Genomic DNA, 12774 nt, shown 5'->3' on the forward strand with positions numbered 1-12774 from the left:
GTCGACCGGCGGCCCGGCCCGGACTCGGGCCCCGGGTCCCGTGGCGCGCGGGTCGACCAGATGTCCGCGCCGAGCGCCACATGGCTGCGGGTCGCTCCGGCTTCTCGCAGTCCCGAGGGTTCCGCGGGCACGTAGCTGCGAGACCCGGGCGGCTGCCCTCCGCCCGGCTCACGGGGCGCTCGTGTCCATCAGCTGGTCGTGGGGAAATCCCGTGGTTGGCCTCCCTCCCTCCCTCCCTCCCTCCCTCCCTCGTCCAGCCGCCACGTTTTCGGGGTTCGTGCGACTGGGATGAAATAGACCTTCCCAACGTCAATCGGAGATCATCCATCATACCTCTCGAGTCCCCAAAAGCCAAGAAACACGCCAACCAAAACGCTTTTATTATGCCAACGGTTCCCGTTTTCATTCCTATCGTTTAGGGAGGTTTGGTGGCAGCAGCGGCCGAAAGCAAAAGGAAACCCGAGGAAAGCGGCTCCATCCACCAGGGCTGTGTCTCATCGGTGCCGACGCAGGAGGGACGGGCTTCGTTCGTTCGTTCGCTGCGGCCCAAATTCCCGGGCCGCCCGAGGACCGCTCGCACCGGCCCGAGGGAGGGAGCCCCGGCAGGCAGGATGCCTCCGGGGAAATGGCCAAGTCGACCGCGCGACCCACAACCCGCCCGACTGGGGGCGAGAAGGAGCATGGAGGAGGACTCCGTCCCCTAGTCGGCAGACGGCCCCGGGACAGGGACGTTCGCCAAAACCTCCCCAAGGCCGCTTTCCGTGACCGAGTCGGCCTCCCCGCCTGTACTCGTCCCGGCCCGAGAAACGAGACGCGGGGTGGATCGGGACCAGGCCACGCACCAGGCCGGCCGGCGCGGCATCCTCCCTCCCCCGACCTGACCTGACCTGGACGAACGCCTCCCCATCGCCCGCCCCCGCGAGGCTGATCCGTCCGGCCTGTGAGGAGGCCGCTTGTCGGGCGCCACCTGCTGCCCGGCATCCTCTTATATAGTGTTCGAGGAGGTCGACCAGGTGGCCCGGCCTGGATTGGGGGGGGGGGGCGCGGGGTGCGGTGTCCCGGGCGGCGGGGGACGGGGGGGTAGGAGTGGAGAGGGAAAGGTGGGCGTGGAGAATGCCGGGGTCGGGGGTCGGCGCGGGGCGGGGCGGGAGTTGGGGATAGGGGAGGGGCGGGAGGCCGTCTGGACATGGAGGGTCGGAAGAGCGGTGGTGACAATGATTTTCATTATCATTTAGAAAGAAGAACGTGGACTTCTTTAGAGGAGTCCTTTGAATAGCTTCTCCATTTAGTTAACATACATCCAAATGGAGGTCGGGAAACTTGGGTCCTGTTAACATATGGATGGAAGTGGAAAGAACTATCGCGATGACCGTCCTTGTGTTTCTTTTATTTTTTCTTTCTTCCTGCTCCCCAAAGCCGCCCCCCCCACCCCCGCCCCGCCCCGCCCCGCCCCGCCCCGTCCCATCCCGTCCCGTCCATAGTTGTAGGTTCCAGTGGTAGGTCTTTCGCGTTTCTGCTATGTGGGACGCCGCCTCGGCGTGGCTTGAAGGGCGATGCTGGGTCTGGGGCTGCGCCCAGGATCCGAACCGGTGAAAACCTGGGCCGTCGAAGCCGGGGGCCGGGGTGGGGGGCGCTACTTGACCGTTCGTCCACGGGCTCGGCCCCCGGCCCCTTGTTTTCTAGGGAGAGAGACAGAGAGACCCGATCCATTTTCCCTTGGCCTCTAAAGCGTGCGTGTGGTCGAAAGGCGACAGAGAGAGGGGTTCTGGTCCAGAAAGCCCCGACTGCGCCGCCGCGGGGATCGGTCGGTTCCGCCCGAACCGTCCGAGTCGGAAAGGAACGGACAGCTTTCCTCCTTTGGGCCCCTGACTTGGGACCGACAGGGGAAGAGGAACAGGCCTCTCTCCCTCACACCCTGGCCCCTTCCTCCAGGACGCCCTCCTTCTAGTCAGCCCGCCTCTGGCTTTTCCACACGCCGACGACCGCTCGTCGGCATGGACCCACCTTCCTTGGGGGACACCACCACACGACTCTCCCACTCGTCTGCCTGCCTTTCGTTGGCGTCGCTGCCAAAGGCGAGGGGTAGGGGTGGCGGTGGCAGGGACGGCAGGGGCCCAGCGGCTCTCTGGCGGGTGAGGAAGTCTTGCTGGTTCTCCTAGGTCGGTGATCTTTCTCGATCTCCACACACATTCTTCGTTTGGGGAGCCAAGAGACGCCCTCTGAGGAATCCCTATGGCCAGGGTCGATCACTTACTCGCTCACTGCCTCGGCCTCGGCCTCGGCCTCTGTCCATCTTGTCTCTCTCCCTCCCTCCCTCCCTCCCTCCCTCCCTCCCTCCCTCCCTCCCTCGTCGGTCTCTGTGTGTGGACGTCTAGGTGGAGGCGAGGCAGGGAGGCCACCCACCCACCCACCCACCCACCTACCTCGTGGTTTACCACACGCTCTACACGGAGGTAGAATTCCCATCCCACCGAATCCATCCTTTCCACGGGGCACAAGCCAGTGGCCTTCGGGAGTCTCTCTCCCCAAGGTGGCGCATCCGTCATGGCTATCTATTTCCAGAAGGTTTCCGTTTCCATCCCCTCCCCCCGAAAGAAAAAACGGCCCCACTCCCGGATCTGCCCCACCACGATCACCACCACCGCCGCCGCCGCCGCCGCCATCTGCTGTCGCCCTCTAGGGTTGGACCGTTCTAGCTCTCTCCTCTGTGTGGAATCGCAACGTAGGTCGCCTTGGATGTCTGGCACCTCTCACTTAGCAGAAGGTTTTGGAGGCTCAGGCTGGGCCACGCTTTGGCCCGGGTCAGTGTTCCGTTCCTCCGGATGGCTTCCTCGTTTTCCACGAGAAGGAGCCGTGAAGACGGAAAGGAAGGGCGGATGGATGGCTTTTCCCGTGCTACCGAGTCCCTCTCCCCTTTTCCCCAAAGCGTGAGGGGCGGTCGAGAGGATCGTCTCTGATGACAAAAGTCAGAGGCACCCCGGGTCAGACACCGTGCGAGGCGTTGGTGTGTTCTCGAGAGGAGAACACGTCCCCGTCAGCGTTTCCTGTCGTTCTCGTTCCGAAAGGATTCACGCGCCACCCCGTCTCCCTCAAGGTCTTAGGGCTGTCGTGCTCCGCAGCCGTCACGTGTCGTGGATCCTGGGCACCACCACGCCACCCCGCCCCCCCCCCCCCCCCCGCCATAGCTGTCGATCGCTATGTGGCACGCCTACGTTTGCCCAAAAGAGCAGTCCGATGGACAGCGTGGTGCTTTTCCCAGCAGGCAGGCAGGTGAGAGTCACCCCTCTAGAAGGTTTCCAAGCCCCGTTCCATTCTCAGAGGCAGCTCCTTTGGCCATCAAGGAGGCAGGCGATGGGGGTGGGGGTGGGGATGGGGATGGGGCAGGGGCCTCTGTCCCTCTGTCGCGGTAGAAATGATTGGGAAAGGAGGGACAATGGGCGTAGGTCGACCATCCTGGGCGGTGGTGCTTTGGGAGCTTTTTCTAGAAGAAGGAGCGAACGGCGTTCCCTGGGAAGGGAGGAAACCAGAGGAGGTCCCCCTCAGACCGACCTGGCACGAGAAGGACACACACTCTCTCTCTCTCTCTCTCTCTCTCTCTCTCTCCCTTTTCTTCCTGACTTGAAATCAGGAGACAAAACTCCCCTGCCAAAGGGGCCCTCCCAAAACGGGGAGTGAGGAAGACCTCCTTCTCTTCACGGCTGAAGTTCTCCCTGCCTTTCCTGGACGGGAAGGATAGCACCTACGCCCGCTGCCGTCGGTGACTTTTAGTCCCCCTGGAGAGGAAGAAATTCTTTCCCGTGGCCGAACCCTGGCGGTTCGTTCGTGCTGCAGAGGACGTGACCCTCTCTGACACACCCAGGAACCTCCTCGCTCCGGGTCGAGGAGAGGGAGTTCTGTTCTGTGGTTTAGAATGGTGCTTAAAAAGGGATGTCGCTTACAAAGGGTCCTCGTCCCCCTTCCTAAACCTAAACGGACGGCTCGGCTCGGAGGCGTGAGATACGTTTCGCATCCTCCTCGTCGTCTTCACTCAAAGTTTTATTGGAGTTTGGAAGATTTTATTTTTTGTCTTTCCTTTTTCTCCCCAAAGCCCCCCGGTACGTAGTTGTGTGTTCTTCGCGGTGGGTCCTTCTAGCGGTGGTATGTGGGACGCCGCCTCAGCGTGGTTTGATGAGCAGTGCCGTGTCCGCGCCCGGGATCCGAACGAACCGATGAAACACTGGGCTGCCTGCAGCGGAGCGCGCGAACTTAACCACTCGGCCACGGGGCCAGCCCCTTACTGGATTTTCAAAACAACTCCGGGGGCCGGCCCGGTGGCGCGGCGGTGAAGTTCGCACGTTCTGCTCCGCCGGCCCCGGGTTCGCCGGTCCGGATCCCGGGCGCAGGACCCGGCACCGCTTGGCGAGCCACGCTGTGGCAGGCGTCCCACCTGGAAAGTAGAGGGGGATGGGCACGGATGTCAGCTCAGGGCCAGTCTTCCTCGGCCGACAGAGGAGGATTGGTGGCAGATGTTCGCTCAGGGCTCATCTTCCTCAAAAATAAAATAATAAATCGATTCGATAAAATGTCAAATAACACAACCGCGGGATCACGCTTAGAGTCACCCTTGGCCCGATGATGCCACTCCCCACCCCCCCCACCCCCCTGCCCCCCACCATTTGGAGGTGCCGTCAGTGGGATTCGTTCCTGTTTGTCCATCTTTCTTCCTCTTTTTTTTTTTTTTTTTTAAAGACTGGCACCCGAGCTCATTGCCAATCTTTTCTTTTCTTTTTATTCCTCCTCCTTCTTCTTCTTCTCCCCAGAGCACCCCAGTACCTAGTTCTATATTCTCTTTGAGGGTCCCTCTGGTTCTGCCGTGTGGGACGCCACCTCAGCGTGGTTTGATGAGCGGTGCCGTGTCCGAGCCCAGGATCCGAACCTTCCAAGCCCCGGGCCGCTGAAGCGGAGCGTGCAAACTCAACCGCTCGGCCACGGGGTCAGCCCCTCCCTTCCTTCCTTCCTTCCTTCCTTCCTTCCTTCCTTCCTTCCTTCCTTCCTTCCTAAGGAGGAGGAGGCAGGCACTGTGTGAAGTCGCCAGTGAGTCTGTGGAAAGAGACGGAGGATTTCCCATGGGAAGCCGGGGCGGGGGACACGGACCGATGTCGTGCGAACTTGAAGGTGAAAGATCAAAAAACCCACACACGCCTAGAGCGGCGGGTTGCCCGTTAGGAGTTTGCTTGCCGGGCCCATAACGCAGGGCTCATCGATGAGCCAAACCGTCCGTGATCCTCAAGCAGTCTAGTAGGGTTAGAGAAAGGAGGGGGGCACTCTTTCTGCCCCAGATGAGGCGAGTTTCTCAGACAGCCACCCTGCCCCAACATCTCCCCTCCCTGCCTCCCGGCCCTTGGTGGACTGCGGCCTAAGGGTGGGGGAATTGAAGAAAGCCGTTCAATGGAAAAAAGCCCGAGGCCATGGGAGAGAGCTTCCTGCACTTGAATGAAGCCCTGACGCCAGGCCCATCGGAATGAATGGGCCTGACCTCCCCTCCCCCCTCCCCCCTCCCCCCTCCCAGGCTGGCGACTCGGCAGTGGAAGGCTAGGGGTTTCTTCCGAAATGGTGAACCGGCCCCCTTGTCCACAGGAAAACCACACACGGGTACAGCCTAGGCCGGATCTCAGGCCAAGTCGTCAGGGTGGCAAGATGATGGCGGATGAGAGGAAACTTGTTCTGGGACCGCACCGCCCCCCCCCCATCGCCTCTCTGGCTGAGAAGAGGGCTGGGGAGCGGTGAGGGTCAGGGGGAGAGTGGGGGCGGGGCCGGGACAGGGACCACCGGGCAGTAGGACGGGAGTAGCCCTGAGGCCTGCCTGCCTGCTTCCTTCCCTGCCGGCGCAGGGCTGAGAGAGGCACGGGGCACGCTGGCTCCTGCCCCTTCACTCATTCGGGAAGCCTCCTGTTGTTGCTCCTGAGGTGCCGGCTGCGGTGACAGACAGAGCAAAACTCCTCTCTCTGTCTATTTCTTCAAAGGCCCGAGTCTGAGCTACGACAGATTCCCCTGTGGCTCAACCCGCAACCTCCCATCCTGCCAGACCAGACCCCTTGTCTAAAAACCTCCACTGGAGGAGCTCTTCCACCTGACTCGGAAAGGAAACACCAGCCCCGCCTCAGCCTCACACCCACCACCACCACCACCACCCGCCCCCCCCCCCCGCCCCACTCTCCTCCGGACCCAGATACCTAACAGAGGGAACAAAAATCCAAAAATCCTGCTGCTCTCCTTCTACCACCTCCACTTCAGAAGAGTCAGTCTCCCCCGAACACCTCAGACTCTGTGACTTCCCGCGGCCTCCCTTTCCCCGTCCCCATTCTCTCCCCGGACGGGCCCCATCTTACACTTGAACGACAGCTCCACCGCTCGGGGCAGCTGGACACGATGTCCCAAAGTGGCCCGGACGGTAGCCTGGTCGATTCCAAAGGACCCACGCACGCAGTCGGCCATAAACGTGGTGTGGAGATCGTGGACGTTTGCGGGCCTCTGATGAAATCGCTGCTCCGGGGACCCCGGCCTCTAGGACCCGTCTTCTCCGTGTTCTTCACACCGTTGCTCCTGGGCCGGTTATTCTCTTCCCTCTCACTGACCTTAACGTTTTGTCTCTGCCATTGAATTTTGACTGTGCGAATGTGACTTGCCGCTGTAGGGCTGCGTGGATCTCTCAGGCATCCTGCTGTGCCGTGCGGGGGGGGGGGGGAATCCTTGGTGGGTGGGTCGATAGACGTCCCTTTGGTTGTGCCCTGGAGGGGAGAGACAGAGGGGACCGACTCAATCCACCACGAACGCTGATGTCGCTCCGATAAACCTGTAGCGGTGATTCTAGTTTATGGCCCGTGTCCTGAAAATAACTTCCCGAAGGGCCAGCCCGGCGGCACAGCGGTTAAGTTCGCACGTTCCGTTTTGTCAGCCAGGGGTTCGCAGGTTCGGATCCAGGGTGCGGACGTGGCGCCGCTTGGCGAGCCACGCTGTGGTCAGCGTCCCGCCTATCAAGGGGAGGGGGATGGGCACGGATGTTAGCTCGGGACCACTCTCCCGGGGCAAAAAGAGGAGAATTGGCAGCAGGTGTCAGCTCGGGGCTCGTCTTCCTCGAAAAATAAATTAATTAAATTAATAAAAACAACTTCCCAAACCTCTCTGATAACTTGAAGCTTTGAAGTTTTGCGAGGTGAAATCAGGTGATAAAAAAGTCCACGGACGGGGGCGGCCCCGTGGCCGAGTGGTTAAGTTCACAAGCTCCCCTTCGGCGGCCCAGGGTTTTGCCGGTTCAGATCCCGGGCACGGCACGGACACGGCACCGCTCGTCGGGCCGTGTGGAGGCGGCGTCCCACATGCCACAACTGGAAGGGCCCTCAACTAAGATAGACAACTATGTCATGGGGGGGATTGGGGGAGAAAAATCGGGAGGGGGGGAAAAGAAAACAAAAACGGAAGATTGGCAACAGGCGTTAGCTCTGTGAGGGCCGATCTTCCTCACCCAAAAACTAAAGTGAGATGAAATCAAATAAAGCGAAGGAAAAGATAAACCTATGAAATCCCATGTTTCTAAAAGTGGCCAAGTGTTTAGAAATTGGCCAAGCGACGGAATGCTCATGGGAAGGACAGTTCCTAATTGCTGGCTTCTTAGTTTTCACCAAAATTAAGGTTCGTGAGGGTTAAAAAATCTACTTAACAAATGCGATGAAAGCCACTAGGCCGGCCCGGTGGCGCGCTGGTTAAGTGTGCCTGTTCCGCTTCGCCGGCCCGGGGTTCGCCAGTTCGGATCCCGGGGGTGGACGTGGCACCGCTGGGCGAGCCACGTGGTGGTAGGCGTCCCACATATGAAATAGAGGAAGATGGGCACGGAGGTGAGCTCAGGGCCAGCCTTCCTCGGCAAAAAGAGGAGGATTGGCAGCAGTTAGCTCAGGGCTCATCGTCCTCAAAACAAAACAAAACAAAACAAAAAGCCACTAAAAGTGAATATGGGAAACATCTTTGTGTTCAAGGAAAGTGAGATGGCTGCCTTCAGGCAAGAGGGCCTAAAAAGTAAAGATCGTTTTGTCTGTGAAAAGGTGATCAAAGTTTCACGGGGAAAATAATCTGAGAAAAAGGCCTGTTCGTGGTCAAGTGGCCTAAAATTGGAACGAGTGGACAGATAGAAATGGCGAGCGATAGGATCTATGGGAGTCTATGAGGAAGCCATTGGGTGTCGGCCTAATTCGGCCTGACAGTGTTTTTCGAAAAGGGCCTGACGTGGCCGTCGAGCACGCATCGCATCGTAGATCCGCTTTACACATTTCCTACGGCAAGAACCAATGCCCTTAAGGGAAAGGAGCAGCTTCCCCGTGCTCGGGCCTTTCCTTAAGGAGAGGCATCTTTCCTTAGGCTAGGAGCGGATGGTTGCGCTCACCTTTGACCATCCGGCTCCCCTGTGACCACCCAGGCCCAGACAACCGACCTGCCACCCAGCAGTGTCTGTCGATCGCTGTGCCGACAGAGCAGTCTCGCGACTATCATCCAAGGGACCTTTCGATCCTATGTGAAACGTCCTCTCTGGGGGTCTAGAAGCACTCTGTACACCCCACTTCCCGGGCACCCTCTCTTCCTTCGGGAAGAAAGGCCCCGGGCCACAGTCCTCACATTTTAGCTCAGAATAAACGCACCCCGATTTTCACGGATAGATTGGTTCCGGATTATTTCCGTCGACAGAATGGAATCAAGTCAATGAGTTTCAAGATCGGAGGGAAGCTGATGCAAAATCAGAATTTGTTTTTCTCACTCCCGAAAGGATACTTTTCTCTAACTTCTAGTCTCCTCCTGATAAAGACATTGGAAAAGGTTTCTCTTGACCTCTGAGGGAATCGACACCAAAGACAGAGATCCTCCATTTTGTCAGAATGATTTCCTAGGCCTCCAATGGAGGAGGCCTCCCTCGGACGGGAGCTCAGCTTTTGTTTTGCAACAGTTTTCCTCTCTCTGCTTGCCTTTAACATCTCCTTTCCCGTTCTTCTTTTTTGGAAGGGAAATACGTGCACCGCTGGGGAAAAAAAAAAAAAAAAGAATTTTCTAAATGACCAAAGAAGATCTACGACTGTTGTTATTTTGGTTTCACGGAGCAGTTCCACGTCCACATTTACTCCATTTTAAACACCCACACACACTCACAGCACGGCGCTGTGAGGATGTCCCGGGGAACTCGATTTGTGGAGGGAATGGCTGTGAGGTCTCTGCCCCCCAACCCCCACCATTTGGGTGCTTCTGCTTGTTGATGAGGACGGGAAGCCCTGCTGAAATCCATATTCTTATCACCACACGTGCATCTGCACCCATGCTCCCCCCCGTGTGTCGTCTTTGGGCTTTGCTGTGGCCCCGTGCGGAGGGAGACCTGTTTTGTGTTGTAAACTTTTCCGCGGCCAAGCGGCTCGGTCCTTTCCTCTACGACTTGTGGGCTCTGTCTGTCCGTCTGCCTTAGAGAGACCCTCTGGGCCGGAAGTGACAGGCTGCACACAATTCCTGACAGACTGCGGACAATTCCTCCGTCGTCACGGTCCTTCTCTGATGACGTGCATGGTTTCGGTTTGACAGCGACCCCCACCCCCCACCCCGCCGTGATTTTCTAAGTCCTCCCGGGAGCCCGGGAAGTGCTCGGGCCGCTCCGGGAAGCGGGGGCCGGCAGCCCCGGCCTGCCCCGTGGCATCTCCGGGGACTTTTCCACCTCTGTCCGCGTCAGCCAGCCGGCAGCCCCGCGCCCGGCCCGGCCCAGAAGTCACGTGGGGAGTCTGTCCCCTTCCTGGCAAGCCCACCCACCCCACCCCCCTCCCCGCCGATTTTCCAACACCTCCTTCTGCGCCCAGGGTTGCCCTGTGCTGCCTGGGAGCTCCGAGGTGGACACCCTGGGGCCTCACGTGGTGACCTCCCGGCCGCCCCAAGCGGGCCCAGAGAGAAAGAGAGAGAGAGAGAGACAGAGAGAGACAGAGACAGAGACAGAGACAGAGAGAGACAGAGACAGAGACAGAGACAGAGACAGAGAGAGACCTGACCCGGCGGTGGGCTCAGGCTGTGCACTCTCGCTGGCTGGTGACCCGGTTCCCTCCCGCTGACCCCTCCGCGCCGGTCGTTGGGCGCCATCTGGCGGCCGCTTTTACAGAGTGGCCCTCCTCCGGAGCCCCGGCGACATGAGCAAGGGATGGGACTCGCAGGACGTCTGTGTGGTTTCCAGTGTGGGGCTGTGTGGAACAGAGCTGCTAAGAACATTCATGCCCCGGATTCTGTGTGAATGAACAGGAACGTGGCCGCAGCCCCCACCCCGCCCCCCGCCCCAGCCCCCGGGAGTGGTGGGAGTGGTGCCCTCCAGACCACCCTCGGGTTGGATGCCTCCCTCCCTGGAAGGACTCACGGGACTCCACAAAAGCTGACTTCCTGGAGGTCCAGCGGAGACCCCCAAGGCCCAAGGCCCCCCCCCCCCCACCCACCCACCACAGATCACTGTGGAAGCCTTAACGACCCAAGGCTCCAGCTACATACAGACGCTCTTAGGAGGCAAGATACACCAAAGGCTTATGTAGGTTGCCACTTTCGGTGGTTGTTTCCGCGGCGTGTCAGTTTTGGAACCCGCCACGCCCTTTTTCACAGAGGCCATACCGTTTCCCTTCACCACCAGTGAGGCGTGAGTGACTGACTTGGCTTCTCCGCGACCTGACTAGCAGTTTGATCCTGTTCCGGTATTTGGAAGAAGGCAGTCTCACCCATGTGTCCCCACAATGTCTCCCTCTAATTTTCTCACTTGCTTTTCCAGGGAACAGCTCACATCTTTTCATGCGCTTATCGGTCATCCATGCGTACCTCCTCCACCCCAGGTGAAAGTGCCTGCTCTGTCTATTGGTCTTCCATTCGTTTTGTATTTTTCAGTGTTGATTTCCCCCGGGTCTCCACTCCATTGTGGGTTTTGTTTTTTGTTTTTTGTTTTTTGTTTTTTTTTTTTGCTTAAAGATTGTCACCTGAGCTAGGCACTGTTGCGCTGCTTCCTCAGTTTCAGAGGGTACCTTTTTCAGGGTTGCTTTTTGACCGGGTCTCCTCGCCATTGTATTTTTTTATTTTTTTTTTTTTTGCTTAAAGATTGCCACCTGAGCTAGCCTCTGTTGCCCATCTTCTTCGGTTTCAGAGGGTAGATTTCTCAGTGTTGCTTTTTCGCCAGCTCTCCACGCCCTGGCGTCTTTTTTTTTTCTGCTTGAAGGCTGCAACCTGAGCTAGCTTCTTTTGCCCATGTTCCTCAGTTTCAGAGGGTGGATTTCTCCGTGTTGCTTTTTCCCCAGGTCTCCACACCCTTGTGTGTTTCTTTGGCTTAACGATTGCCACCTGAGGTAGCCACTGTTGCCCATCTTCGTCCGTTTCAGAGGGTGGATTTCTCAGTGTTGCCTTTTCGCCAGCTCCCCACGCCCTTGTGTGTTTCTTTTGCTTAAAGATTGTCACCTGAGCTAGGCACTGTTGCCCTGCTTCCTCAGTTTCAGAGGGTACCTTTTTCAGGGTTGCTTTTTCACCGGGTCTCCTCGCCATTGTATTTTTTTATCTTATTTTTTTTGCTTAAAGATTGCCACCTGAGCTAGCCTCTGTTGCGCTTCTTTCTCAGTTCTAGAGGGTAGATTTCTCCGTGTTGCTTTTTCCCCAGGTCTCCACGCACTTCCTTTTATTTTTCCTTAAAGATTGCCACCTGAGCTAGCCTCTGTTGCCCATCTTCGTCGGTTTCAGAGGGTAGATTTCTCACTGTTGCTTTTTTGCCAGGTCTGCACGCCCATGTGTTTTTTTTCTGCTTAAAGGTTGCAACCTGAGCTAGCTTCTTTTGCCCATGTTCGTCAGTTTCAGAGGGTGGATTTCTCCGTGTTGCTTTTTCCCCAGGTCTCCACACCCTTGTGTGTTTCTTTGGCTTAACGATTGCCACCTGAGCTAGCCTCTGTTGCCCATCTTCCTCAGTTTCAGAGGGTGGATTTCTGAATGTTGCTTTTTCCCCAGGTCTCCACGCCCTTGTGTGTTTCTTTTGCTTAACGATTGCCACCTGAAGCCAGCCTCTCTTGCCCATCTTCCTCAGTTTCAGAGGGTAGATATTTCAGGGTTGCTTTTTCCCCAGGTCTCCACGCCTTTGGGTTTTGTTTTTGCTTAACGATTGCCACCTGAGCTAGCCTCTGTTGCCCATCTTCGTCCGTTTCAGAGGGTGGATTTCTCAGTGTTGCCTTTTCCCCAGGTCTCCACGCCCTTGTGTGTTTCTTTTGCTTAAAGATTGCCACCTGAGCTAGCCTCTCTTGCCCATGTTCCTCAGTTTCAGAGGGTAGATATTTCAGGGTTGCTTTGTCCCCAGGGCTCCACGCCTTTGTGCTTTGTTTTTGCTTAAGGATTGCCACCTGAGGTAGCCTCTCTTGCCCATCTTCCTCAGTTTCAGAGGGTGGATTTCTCCGTGTTGCTTTTTCCCCAGGTCTCCACGCCCTTGTGTGTTTCTTTTGCTTAACGATTGCCACCTGAAGCCAGCCTCTCTTGCCCATCTTCCTCAGTTTCAGAGGGTAGATATTTCAGGGTTGCTTTTTCCCCAGGTCTCCACGCCTTTGGGTTTTGTTTTTGCTTAACGATTGCCACCTGAGCTAGCCTCTGTTGCCCATCTTCGTCCGTTTCAGAGGGTGGATTTCTCAGTGTTGCCTTTTCGCCAGCTCCCCACGCCCTTGTGTGTTTCTTTTGCTTAAAGATTCTCACCTGAGCTAGGCACTGTTGCCCTGCTTCCTCAGTTTC

This window comes from Equus asinus, chromosome 28 (assembly GCF_041296235.1).
Source record: "Equus asinus isolate D_3611 breed Donkey chromosome 28, EquAss-T2T_v2, whole genome shotgun sequence".
In the NCBI taxonomy this organism is placed as follows: Eukaryota; Metazoa; Chordata; class Mammalia; order Perissodactyla; family Equidae; genus Equus; species Equus asinus.